Source organism: Sarcophilus harrisii, chromosome 5, assembly GCF_902635505.1.
Source record: "Sarcophilus harrisii chromosome 5, mSarHar1.11, whole genome shotgun sequence".
NCBI classification, from domain to species: domain Eukaryota; kingdom Metazoa; phylum Chordata; class Mammalia; order Dasyuromorphia; family Dasyuridae; genus Sarcophilus; species Sarcophilus harrisii.
This window is the reverse complement of record NC_045430.1, coordinates 99328618-99343011: the sequence shown is the minus strand read 5'-3', so window position 1 is coordinate 99343011 and position 14394 is coordinate 99328618. Positions and strand designations below refer to the sequence as shown.

The 14394-nt window shown below is 36.8% G+C and overlaps 1 protein-coding gene across 2 annotated transcripts in view; it reads right to left on the bottom strand.

Annotated features, from left to right (window-relative positions):
• The window catches only part of RESF1 (retroelement silencing factor 1), a 59141-nt gene extending 45874 nt beyond the window's left edge, over positions 1 to 13267 (bottom strand). Inside the window, exons 1-2 of one of the 2 annotated variants that reach the window (XM_012550375.3) lie at positions 13194 to 13267; positions 2441 to 2565 (exon numbers count right to left, since the gene is read on the bottom strand). The gene's annotated coding sequence lies outside the window, so the exon portion shown is untranslated. Of the gene's footprint in view, positions 1 to 2440; positions 2566 to 12753; positions 13027 to 13193 lie in introns of those variants that run through there. The other variant, XM_012550374.3, reaches the window with a different exon arrangement.
• Positions 13268 to 14394: the final 1127 nt, after the last annotated feature.

Below are 14394 nucleotides of genomic sequence, written 5' to 3'. Positions count from 1 at the left end.
CACATGACAAATATGAAAATATTTAAAAGGACCACACATATAAACCTATTTCCAACCCAAACTAGATTGCTTGCTATCTTGGAGAGGGAGAAAAATTTGAAACACAAAGTCTTTCAAAAATGAATGTTGAAAACTACCTTTACATATATTTTTAAAAGTAAAATACTACTGAAAAATTTTAAAAGTGTATGTTGAAAACTATCTTTACATGCATTTGGAAAAATAAAATACTATTAAGAAAAAAAAAAGTTGAAATAATAATTTAAAAAACCAAATCACCTCCCTTTCTTTAATACCAAATTAATAAAAATCTCTGATTGCCAAAAAAGTTATTTCTAAATAAATTCCACTCATCTCTAACAAGACTACAGAGATTAACCCAAAATTCCTATCAGGTTATTTTCAGCACATAAATCAAAATTCTTATTGAACTTAAAAAGATTATGTCACCACCATCACCACCACCAACATACAAAAATCAAAAGTGAATGTAAAATTATAAAGAAAAGGTATGGAAGAGAGAGAAAATAACCCCTGACAATACCTTTGTAATAGTGGGATGTTATGGGCCAGAACTCTGTACTTGAAACAAGGATTCTTACAAGTATTAAGTCAGTGGAATTGATAAGACAATGGTTACCTAGTTTAGCGTGGTGATTAACAGTTCTCTAAGTTCAGTATGATTGAATTAATCTTACAACAAATAATGGTTCCCTAGTAATATAATGATTGGCTTATATACTCAGTATGATGAATGGATTTAACTGTAATACCATATACAATCTGAGACACTCAGCTAGACAGCTTTATTTCATCTCCCGCCTTTTGGTGGCTGGAAGCTGGAGCAGAAGAACTGAGACAGACTTCAAGAGAGAGACCATTGTGGTGGTCCTCCTGTCTCCTCCACAGAAACCAAGACGCATTCCGGAGGACTTCAAGAAAGCTAGCCCAGGCCCCAGGCAAAGAAACTAGAATGTGAAAGAGATAATAAAGAATTTGGACTTTATCCCTGGCGATTACTTTACCGAAACAAAGGCTGGTCCAGAGACCTCCAGAAAACCAACCGGAACATTACAGTGGGAGGTCCCCAAGTATGGCACACTTCACATATTTTCAGACTTTTTCAATATACTGATGAGTAAGATTTGTTTCTTCTCTTTTCTTTAAATATTATTTTACTATTTTCTGACATAGGAAGGGAGAGAAGGAATACTGGGAGAAAATTATAATACTGTCTATAAAACAGAGCCAAAAATAAAATCCTTCTTTAATTTCAAATGTTAAAGAATTCTTTAAGTTGGGAAAGGGAACATCTTCCTATCTTGCTTCTAATGTATTCTCAACTGGCCATACAAAGAAATGTAGAAATAAGACTGTTTTTTGCTTTGAAAATTTCAGTTTAACTGTGCATATCCTTTGATCCAGCAGTGTTACTACTGGGCTTATATCCCAGAGATCATAAAGAAGGGAAAGGGACCTGTATGTGCACAAATGTTTGTGGCAGCCCTCTTTGTAGTGGCCAGAAACTGGAAACTGAATAGATGCCCATCAATTGGAGAATGGCTGAATAAATTGTGCTATATGAGTATTATGGAATACTATTGTTCGGTAAGAAATGACCAACAGGATGATTTCAGAAAGGCCTGGAGAGACTTACATAAACTGATGCTGAGTGAAATGAGCAGGGCCAGGAGATCATCATACACTTCAACAACAATACTATATGATGATCAATTCTGATGGACCTGGCCATCCTTCAGCGTGAGATGAACCAAACCAGTTCCAATGGAGCAGTAATGAACTGAACCAGCTACACCCAAGCAAAAGAACTCTGGGAGACGACTAAGAACCATTACATTGAATTCCCAATCCCTATATTTTTGCCCACCTGCATTTTGGATTTCCTTCACAGGCTAATTGTACAATATTTCAGAGTCCAATTCTTTTTGTACAGCAAAATAACGGTTTGGTCATGTATACTTATTGTGTATTTAACTTATATTTTAATATATTTAACATCTACTGGTCATCCTGCCATCTAGGGGAGGGGATGGGGGGAAGGAGGGGAAAAATGTGGAACAAAAGGTTTGGCAATTGTCAATGCTGTAAAATTACCCATGCATGTAACTTGTAAATAAAAAGCTAATTAAAAAAAAAAAAAGGAAGATTTGTGAAAATTAAAAAAAAAAAAAAAAAGAAAATTTCAGTTTAAGAATGTAACTTTCTTTACACTTTTTCTTTGGCTGATTAGACCACAGAAAAAAAAGAACGATGACAGTGCAAAAAGACACTGTTGACAACATATACTCATTCTGCACATTTGGATATTTTCTCTTTCACCTCTCATTTACAATGAAGCTTAGTTTCCCTTAAGGCTGAGAGGAGAGAGACAAAAAACTAGCAAAAGCAAAAGCTTCTAAGTTTTGCTATTGGTACTTACCTCCTATGAAGCAGGGAAAGGGAGCAGTGAGACTCAAAAGGCTACGCTTATACTTCTTACAAGTTCAAGTGCCAGTTCTTTTAGTGGTAGATATATTGGATGAATCTTCCAAAACTGTCAAAGAACTAGAAAAAAAAAAAAGTCATGTAAGCTAACAGAGAATTTATTCATTAAATAAAAGGAAACAAGAGTAAGATTGGTCTGAGCACTATTTCTATTATACATGGTACAGCTACATATTTTTATAGCTTTTCTAAGGAAAAGAGGTACCTAACAGAATAAAAATTTCAAGGTTCAAATTTCAACATTCTGTAATTTCTTTTTACTTTCTAAAAGTTTGCCTCACATGTATCCTTTTGATTTTCTAAGAGTATGTTTGCCACAGTAGTTCCTTAATCAATGTTTTACATGGTTCCACTGGAATAGGCCCCAACAGGGCCTTCATTAGTTCCAGTATGGACAGTCAATCACAAAGAGCAGAAAAACAGAATGTGGTTGCTCATCCAGCTAGGTTCAGGGGGCTTGGGTAATGCTATACATTTCAAAACATCTGGGGCTCCATTTTGTCTTAAATCCCCACCAATGGTTAAAGAATAATTCCCCCATCCTCCATCCCCTAAAGATAACCATTGCCTTATTCTACAAATACCCATTACAAGCAACCTTCCATGACTATCTATTCCATGATGGTATTTGTTTTTGTTTATTTTTACAACAATAAAACCCCTTCTTTTGAGAAATGAGTCTGGTCTTGGTAATTTTTATTGCTCAAATCTATTGCAACAAGATTGAGATCTTCTTTTATGTCTTCATTATGCAAGTTATTAAACTGCCCTTATTCTGAGAAAGTTTACAGCAAGAGATGATTTATACACATAAATTTTCATTGGCAATATTACTTGTGATAAAATAAAAACACCCAACTCTGAGGAATGGATGAGCTAAAATATTGAGTATAATTTAAATATTATTACTCCATATGGATTATGAATTCAGAAAAACATGGTAAAACTTGTATGAAGTGATAGAGTGAAGAAAGCAGAGTCAAAAGAAATATCAAAACAAAAAACTAAAAGTTAATACAACTAAGGAAAAATATGAGACAGTTGGTACCAAATGATCAACATTGAAGTATACAACATATAAATAATATAAAGTGCAAAGTATTCTGATAATTTTCATTTTGCTTGAATGTCTTTGGAGTGAGGATGCTGTTTCCATCAATCAACAAATATTTATAAAGCATCTACTTCCAAGCCAGAGACTGGTAGATGTTAATTAAATTGTATCTTAAATAAAAAGAAGTGTTCTCCAATGCAAAATAGGAAGTGAGAAGAAAGTACATTTCAATGTGCACAACAGTGAAGACATTTTGTGAATATGTCAGAGAGGCAGACAGAAAAGGCCAGCTTGGTGGATTGTGAATACAAGTACACAAGGAGAGCAACTGCCAATGTAGTGATATGTTTAAATTTTTAAAAGCTAAACAAAGACACTGGAGTTAAGTAGCAAAATGACAAGGTTAGGTCTGTACTTAGGAAAATCGGTGTAGAATGGAAGAGACTAGTTATAGTTGAGGAAGAGATCAATGACTGAAATAATTATTTAAGTGATAGCCTAAGCTGAAATGATAGTAGACAGAAGGGATCAGACAAGAAATGATAAGATTTGCCAACTGACTGGATGTGAGGTAGAGAGGAGGAATGAGGGACAAACTTGATACACAAAACTTGTTTTGTCAAGGAACAAAAACTAAAAGGGAGGACAAAAGAAGCAAAGTAGAAATGAGGAATGGGATCATAAAAAAGGAGAGCAGTTGCCTGCACTCCTATAATATGAATATATGAGTGTAAATGTCTGACTCATGACCTATATCCTTATGAGTGCTTATGTTCTTCTCACCTATGATCTCTTTACAAACTGCAAGGATCTTCACAGGTCATGTACTATTCGAAAGCAATCCATTCTACTATATTATAAATGGAGATTGACTGTATTATAAGAAAATATGCTCTGCCTACTAAGTCTACTTCTACTCTTGAAATCCATTAAATACTAATTTTTCCTTATATCCAGCCAAAAATCTAGATTTCAGTTTCATATTATATACTCTCATAGAAATTACATTCCAATCAAACTAATTCAATGTTACCTTTCACAAGATATTCCATTTCTTAATCCATGATTTTATATACAAGTTGCCACTTTTCCTTTACATTCCCTTTGCTGATTCAGTTTAAGCACTACCTCTTACAAGGTCTTTTCCTGATTCCCCACGTTGTTGGTGCTTGCCAAAAAAGCATACATAATCTTTTGTGTTCTTTATATGTAGATACATGTACTTTCTTATCTATGCACTTCTCGTTTTCCTACCCTTACCTCAAACTACTTGAAGGTACAGAATGGGAATTTAAATTAAATGTCTGCTTGTTTTGATCAGCTAGCCTCTTGGTAACTTCTACTACAAGGGATTCCCAGGAGGCAGAGGTATAATAAGAATGTATTATAGGTCTGGGTGTTAGGTCAGCCTATACAAAGGCTGTGGCATTAAATACAATATTGATTCTATAGGTCTTTTTTAGGTAGTGACAGAACAAAGGAAAATAATTTTGGAAAAATAGGCTGGCACTTAGGGGCTAAAAAAATAAAAACAGGTAGTTTTCAAACAGAAAAAAAATATTTCTGGAAATTATTAAAATACAATCCAAGAAGATAAACATGAAAAACAGAAATAAGCCAATTGTGAACTTCCTTTCACACTACCAAACTGGCAAAAATGAGAAAACATGGAAATGTGGGAGGAGATGTAAAAGGACAGACACACAGGTCAGGTACATATCGATATATTCTTGGCAGAGCTGTAGGTTGGTTCAACCATTCTAGAAAATAAATTGAAGCTATCCTCCTACCCTTTGACCACTTCACATGTCCCCAAAATGTCAAAGAGTGAGAAATGATCCATATTCATATGCATAAAAACATCTACAAAAATATTTCTTGTCCTATAAAAATTTGGTTAAGTGGAACTCTATAAATTGAGAATTGGCTGAACAACTTGCAGTGTATAAACACAATAGAACATCACTGCACCATAAGAAATGATGAACTTCAAAGAAAATTGGGAAGATATGTATGAATTGATAGAGTGTAATGAACAAAACTGGACAACATATAATAACTATAATAATATGAAAGCAATTAACTTTGAAAGAATAATGACTACATAAGTAAGCATGATAAAACAAAATAAGAAAACAGACCAATTGAGTTCCTATATTATTTTTAAAAGATAGGCTGAAAGGGCTTTAAATGTTCTGAGATAGCTGGATGGCCCAGTAGATAGAGGACTGGGCTTGGAGTTAGAGACCCAAGTTCAAATCAATGGAAACTGATTCTGCAGCAAGCTGGCTACTAGGTTAAAGTGAGACTACAGGGATCAATCAGTAAGAATAACCAAGAGACTGAACTCAAAAGAGGTTTTACTGTTGTAAAACCAAATCGAACCAAAGAGCATCAGGGAACTAGATAGCTTGTGATAGGTATTTAAATAATGAGGTAAGTTACGTCATCCCAAGGAAGGTTATTCAAGGTTGGGACTTAACAAGACTAATAAGGTTCTGCTAGGGCTACACAATTTAAAATATTTAGCACGACCCAAACTTCCTGTGCCTGACTGAGTAGACAGCTACATCCTGTTTACCACATCCCAAACCTCCTACACCTGGATGGCTGGGCAATTGTATCCTGTTTTTCTGTTTCCTGCTCATGCAGGAACTAACAAAAGCCCTGCTAGGGCCTATATTTCAAAATGAAGAATTCTCACTACTCCATTTATCAGCTATGTGACACAGCAAGCTAACCATGGCCTCCTATTGTTTAGCACAATGTCTAATATATAATAGGTACTGGAACTTATTCCCACCCACCTCCAGACTGTTCTGAGGATTAAATGAAATATTTATAAAGCATATATAATATATAGCACCTTATACATAATAGTATGTAAATATGCTAACTTGGTTAATACCAAGCAGGTGGTGAAGTGAATAGAGAGGGCCTAGAAGTCAGGAAGACTCATCTTCCCAAGTTCAAATCTGACCCTCAAACACCAGGTGTGTGACTTTGGGTTAGTCATTTAACCCTGTCCGCCTCAATTTTCTCATCTGTAACAAGAGCTGGAGTAGGAAATAGCAAACCACTCCAGTATCTTTGAAGAAAATTCCAAGTGAGTTCACAGAGGAGGACACGATTAAACGACATTATTATTATTAAATGCTAGGAATATTTTTATCTTGGGGCAGTAGAAAGCTAGTAATATGTTTCACTTCATTCTTTTCCAAGATGCATTCCAGACACTCTCTATAATAACCTCTAACTCTATGCCTATGTCTGACACATTTGAAATGGCCTCTCTGCACTTTTGGCATCTCCCTAGCTGGTTTCTCCCAGAACCTCCATTTTAAGAAAAAAAATCCTTGGATCCTATAGATGAGCATGTGCACACCTGTACACCCACATACACACCCCTCCTCCACTTTACTTTTTTACTATCTTTTCCCTTCATTCTCTTCCTCTAGAAAGCAGTCTTTCTTTCCAACTATATTTGTATTAATGAATGCTAGTTGACCAATTTGAGCAGGGTAATGACTTAGAACTCTGCCTTTTTGACTCAGTTGAAGCCAACCAACATCTAAGCAAAGGACAGATTCTTTGGGTACTACAATTCTTCCTATACTTATCAAGTTAATTCTGCAGTAGAATGGCCATTATCAGAGTATTCATATTCATATCAATCTATTAGTTGCCCATCTATTTAAACCACTACTACTAACTATAAACCACAAACTACTGATCCTAATCTAGACACTACATAATAGTTCTTCTGATACTGGACAACCCACAACTCTGAACCTACATTTCCTTAACTGGAATAAAATTAATTTTAAATTAGACTTTTTGATGTGTTGATTAACTTTGAAGAATGGTGTCTCACTTTTGCACCTCAAGATTCCAATCCACAACAAAAAGGCACTGAGGCAAGAGGACACCTAAATAGTTTCAATTTACTGGGGAAACCAGTGGTATTTAAGAAACTGGATGCAGGAGTCTTCTCTGCAAATGGCCCCCTCTGCTTAGTTTTGAGAGGATTTTGCAAGTTGAGAAATCATTAAAAATAGATCATGGCAGTACAGTTCTTTGATTGATTAATTCCAGAAAGGGGAAAGCTACATGAGTGGTCAAGGGAAGGAAGTAGAACTCCATGCTTGCCCACAGGATAGAGCCATGGGAAATAATGCCCAAGTTACTTTCTTGTTTAATCACTGACTAGGTAAAGAAATCCTGGGACTTTCCCCTGTTTAGTCACTGGCTACACAACAGGACTCTGGGACTTCGATCTGAGACAATCACCTGGTGCATTTCTGTGCCTGAGAAAACTTTAGTTTCCTAAAACATAACAACCAACAAGAAAATTGGGGTAGAAGGATGGAGAGTACAGTGAAGTAGGTTTCTTGCTATCCCTAATACAGGATAAAATGGGCCTATGTAATAAATTACAAATCACTTAAACCATATAATCAATACATGGATATTGCCATCAATATTAGAGTAATCATCACTCTTATCCTAACATTATCAACTATCAGAACTAACTCACACTCTATTAATATACTCATAAGTACTCATTAAATCAAAATGAATTGATTAAATGCTAATTAAATTGAATAGGGACATCAAAATTATGTTCAGAGAAGATTACAGCTAAAATATGACTACATAGTTTTGATATAAATGAATAGAAAACACAAGTGTTAAGAGCATTCACCATCTCTGGAGACAGCCCAGTTCAAAACCTTAGGCAAGTCTCTTAAGTTAAAAAAACAAGATGGCCTCTGAGATATTTTCCAGCTTCTAATTTGTAGCAAGCAGACCATAGTAGTACTTGGAGCATCTCAAAATGCAAATTGTAGTTTTCCCACTAATTAGTAACAGATCAATACACACACAAACACACACACACACACACACACACACAAAATGCAAAAAATTAGTATGTTTCAAACTGCATTCAAATTTTCCCCAGAGTAGGTAAGACCAAATTCAATTTTAATCACAATGTTTAGAGTTGTTTTTTTTTCTAGTAGCAATCAATCATACTGCACTGACCAATTCAAATTGTAATGTCAAATATTACTTATGACCCAACACCACAAATCATGTTTAAAAAGGGAATAATCTAAAAACTAGATAGTTAGGGCAGCTAGCTGGTGCACTGGATAAATCACCAGCCCTGAGTTAGGAGGACTGGAGTTCAAATCTAGTCTCAAACACTTAATACTTCCTAACTATCTGACTCTAGGCAAATCATTTAACTCTAATTGCCTCAGCAAAAAAACTAGATAGTCTATAACTTATTAGGACTTAATAGCATAATAACTAAAATTATAACACTCTAGTTACTACTTTAGTTTAAAATATTAGATTTTAAGCACAACCACTTTAAAAAAAAAACAAAGAGCTTTTAATAAGCAAGTAAATAATTTATTTTAAATATTAAGTATCTACCTATTTGCAAAGGCAAAAGACAGTCCCTCCACCCAAAAAATTTCTATTCTACTGTGGGATACAAATTTCCAGCTAAGTAAAGAGTGCTTATGTGTATATATATAAATACTTAATAAATGGAGCACTACAAACAACTGGGGGGAGAGGGGGGAGTGGAAGGAATCAAAAAAGCTTGCACTTGAGTTGAGTGAGGCTTTAAGGAAATGAGAAATTTAGAAAAGCAAAAGTAAACAGAGAGCATCCCAGGTATGAGATAGACTAGAATGTATGGAGAAGCCCAATTAGGTTAGCTCAACTTGTTACATTAAAATAGCCTTAATGACACTATTTTGCCTTTATCCTCCATTTTGTGATAAGTTTCAACTTCTTATAAATCATCTAATTTAGGAGAAATCAAAAGATTATTCCCTCTCCCAAATGTCACCAATTTAAAATGTCACAAAACTACCCTTTCTCCTCCTCACCTAGGTATCTCCAGATCTTTTTCACCAATAACAAAGTCAGAATCCATAATCTTCCTTTTCCTGTTTATCACTTCCAACAAATTGTAACTTTTTCCCTTCTTTTTCTCTTTTTCTTCTCCCTCCCCCCCAAGCAATTGGGGTTGAGTGACCAGGGTCACACAACTAGGAAGTGTTGTGTCTGAGACCAAATTTGAACTCAAATCCTCCTGCCTTCAGGGCTAGTATGGACAGGGTTCTTGGCTAACAAGAACCATGAATCCTATTAGCATCTCTTGCTAATAAATAAATCATTTATCTGGATGAAACTCAGTTTCTTTATTCTACTGTAACTGGTTCAGATTAATATGAAATTAGACATGAAAATTGAGTTTTGTATTATTTGTATATTATTCTAGATGTAATGGGAAACTACTGAAACTCCTTGAGAAAAGGAATAGTATGGTCAAACCTGCACAATAATTTGGAATATTAAATTGCCGATAGCATAGAAAATAAATAAGAAAATACAAAGTAGGAGGATCAATTCTAGAAGGAAGACTATTCAATAATCCAAGCTAGAAATGAATAAATTGAAGTAGCATATTGGCTGGCTATGTATGTAAGAGAAGAAGAAAAAAAAAAAAACTGTGGTAGTCAAACTAACCAGACTATGGTTTTTATTTTCTTCTCTCATGTTTTTCCTTTTTTGATTTTTGTTTCACAACATGACTAATGTGGAAATATGTAACACGATTGTACCCTTACCAGATTGCTAGCTGTCTTGAAAGGAGAGCAAAAAATTTTAAACTAAAAATCTTGTAAAATGAATACTGAAAACTAGCTTTACGTGAAAATGAAAAAAGTAGAAATTTTTTTTTTGAAAAGACTTTACAATTGTTTGAGTATGAAGGCAATACAGAGTTTAAAGCGCTTAAAATTATTCCTAGTTTGCAAAAAGATAATAAGCAAATTTGGGAGTCATCTGCACAAAAGAAAAGTGATTCTGTGAGATGATAACAAGAGATACAGGACAAAGTCCAGAACAAAAATAAATTTCTAACTATATATAAAATATAGTCACTTAGTTCTGTAGTTCTTAACCTTTTCTGTCTTGTTTCTAGATTTAACCTTTGGCAGTTTGATGAAATTCATGGCCCCTGTTTTTAAATGTATAAAATTTAAAAATATAACATTACAATGGAAAAATTAAAATTCAACCTATATTATTGAAATATATATATTATTGGACTGCTTGCTGTCTAGGGAAGGGGCTGTGGGGAAAAGAGGGAAAAAAATTCGGAACACAAGATTTTGCAAGAGTGAATTAACTATTAGCTAAGCATTATGTTTTGAAAATAAGAAGTTTTAATAACAACAAAAAAAGAGAGAGAGAGAGAGAGTTCACAAGTCCCAGAATAAAAACCCTTGTGTTTACTTTATGCTTATTTATAAATTATTTATAAGGGCAACGGGGGGGGGGGGGGGGGGGAAGCACTCAGAAAAATTGGGCTTGGAGTCAAAAAATTCTTTTTTGTTCATTCGTGTCTAATTCTTAATGACTTCATTTGGGGTTTTCTTGGACTAATATACTGGAGAGGTTTGCCATTTCCTTTCCCAGTTCATTTTGCAGATGAGGAAACAGAGGCAAACGGACAAAAAGTGTCATATTTGACAATGAGATCATATTCATGGTATTTTTCTTCAGATACTTACTAGCTTCGTGACCCTGGGTAAGTCACTTAACCTCTGCCTGCATAAAACTGGGAAAATTAAAGGCAAATATCACTCCAGTCTCTTTTAGCAAAAAAAAAAAAAAAAAAAAAAGCTAAAAAAATCCCACACAGTATTAAAATGCTTAAAAGACGTGGCATCCAATAAGTCTTTTAGGAGTCAAACATGACTGAACAAAAATAAAAATTCATAAAAATTGTTCTATTCTTAGAAAGTTATCATTAAACTACTAAAGGAAAAAAAAATTCTTATGGTTAATTAAAGGTAACAAGCAGAGGCAACAAACTAGATGGAGGGCCAGAACACAGAAGACCCAGGTTCAAGTCTAGCTTAAGACAATCAGAAGGGCCCTGAGATAACTTTCTAAGATTATAAATTGCTCAACAATGGAAGAACAGCTAGGCCAAGGGCCTCCTCAGTGGAGTCTTCCTTACATCATTAAAACCACAGGTCCAGAATGATAAGTAGCACATGTAAAACCTTAAGGGTTAACATTTATAAATTTTTTAAATAGGTTTTTAAATAAATTTAACAATCATTTCTTTCTTTTAAATCTTACACGCTTAACAGCAACAAATTCTCTCCTATAAAACACACACATTCCTTATAAATGTTGATGACATGAGACATTATGTTCAACTCTGATATAAAACCACCCCTAAGTACAAAACATACTGTTTATTTTACTAGTATTATTATTATTATTCTGTTACTTGAGTATTACAAAATAAACTGTTGTGACAAGCTCTTACAAATTTAAAGAACCAAATGCTATGCTTAATACCCCCAGGACGCTGATATAGGGAAAAGATGCATATACAAATACTTATGGAAAAAAGTGCCTTTAGTAATAAAAATTATGTTCCTATACCTAAGAATCGAAAAATGCATAAAACATCCATTACAAAAAGAATTTGACGTGAGCAGCAAAATAATAAAAACTGGCTTTCCTCATTTTTCTCAAAAACAAAAAACCCAATTCACAATCCCATTTAGCCACCCACCTTTAATACTAACACCGTTCTTCTGATCACATCCAATTCATCCTATCTGTAGTTCATTTGTAGTTATTTGCATGTGGTTTCTTAGTAGACGGTGTGTTGGAGTGGGGGAGGAAGAGTAGAGACTTGTTTTCTTTATAGTTAATTATTAGGACTTCGCCGCGGATTCGTAAATGCGCTAGGTGGCAGCTAGGTGGCGCACTGAATACAGTTGTGGGACGAGTCAAAACCCGAGTTCAAATTTAACCTCAGACATTCGGGGGATATGAGACCCTCAGCAAATCACTTACCTTCGGGCCTCACGTCTCCCCATTTCTAAAACGGAGAGATTAGCACCTACGTCAGAGTTGCTCCGAGAATCAGGACATTTGTAAAGCGCCTGGCAGAGTACGCGCTACTATTGTTTACGTCAGTTATTTGTTTTTTTCTATCCTGCCCGAGGTCTTTTTCCCTAGCTGGGATTAATAAGGTCGCAACTAACCACCCAGGACCGGTATCTGACTCCAGGCCTCCCAACCAATCCTAGTCGTTCTCTCCCGCCTCACGAACCCCGCAAAGCGGCAGAGACACTCACGGGATCTCCGCCGAAGGCTCCCGGAATCGGCATGGAGCAGGGCCAGGGCAGCTGCTCCCGTCCGAGGCGGTCCTAGGCTGGAATTCTGACAGGCACTCCAGCACCGGACCCAAAACGCTGCGGTTCTCGGCAGCACCCGGCCTAGCCGGAGTGGGACTCCCGACCCGGAGGGAGTTGGAGTGGCCGCGAATACCCCGAGCCCATAACCCAGAAATCCCCGCAGTGAGCAGCCGCAAGGGACTGCTTCCGCTTTGCAGGTCCCGTCCTATCCTCCCCCCTCCCCGTCTCCAACTGCTCCCGCCCCCTTCCGGAGTCGGAGGTCCCTCCGGGCCTAAAGCTCGGCCGCCTTCCCGAGAACAAAAGCAACGCCCCCCCCGCCCCCCCCCCCCCCCCCCCCCCCCCCCCCCCTCCGCTTTCGGACTGAGACTAGAGTTCTTTACCGAACTAGTAGAGCTGCTCCTCCGCCGCCGCCGCCGCCAAAGCAACGCGGGACAGAACGAGAGGACCACAAACCGCAGAAAGGCAGCCGGCAGTCCCGGGCTGCCTAGGGTGAGAGCCAGGAGGAAGGAGGCCAGCGGAAGCGGCCCAGGAACACCTCCGGGACCCTACCGCACCCACCCTGACTCCAAGCGAGTGAGACCTGAGCTCTCCCTCCCCCTCTAATCCCGGGACCGCCCCCACAAGAGGGCTAAGAGAGCTGGGTCCTAGCGCCCCCCATATTCGTTTTCGCCAGCTGCAGGGCGATTGTACATAACAATCTGTTTAAAAGTAAGACCTTCGGGGTAGTTTTTTAGCTTTAGAGCCTGAAGATTTAAGAAGCTTAAGTTCGTATGTAGATATTGATTCGGAAAACCTAGACTTCCTGATTAAAGGAAAAAAGCCATGGTTAGGATTTTTAATTATGTGCAAAGGATTCTGATTGTGACTAATTAAATATGTTTGGTATTTTTGCTAATCCGGAAGAAACCATAGGAACAAAAAGAAAGTCCCAGAATAACCAAAGTCCCATCACAATTTACAAAGAGTATAGCTGCATTTATTGGCTAAAAAGCGTGCAACCTGGACCTGAGAGACTATAATTCAGCTGCTCAAAGGGGAACGGGAGTGAGATATTTATGTCTAAGTGGGGGCGGGGAGCACATTAAGCGAAGAACAAAATAGGAGATGTCAGAGAAGTAGGACTCCAGGGAGAAGACCTCTTCAAACATAGCAAATCAGAAACCAGATATTTTGGGAATCAAATTGTCTGTTGCTTTTTCGATAAGGTAGGAACAAAGGTATCTGCTGCTCTCTCTGAACTGGTCAAGACTGGTTTCAGTAGTTGGAAGCATCTCTTTTGAGTTCAGCTAATGTTTACTCCTAAAGAATTACGGGTATGTCAAGCAGCTCGGGATTTCAGAAATCCTCAGATTGTGTACTTGTTATGCTGCTCCATTGTCTGGTTCCCCTATGAGAAAGGGAAGTCCTAGCTTGTTTAAGAGAAGTACAGGCATTTCAGAGCTCACATCAGAAGTGATCACAAAATAAGAAAAATGGAGTAAACTTGTTTCATTTCCTCTCTTTCTCTCTCCCTCCCCCCTCCAATTAGAACAAAAAAAACTTTTCCCATAAATACCTTATCCGAAATACAATCACAGTGAC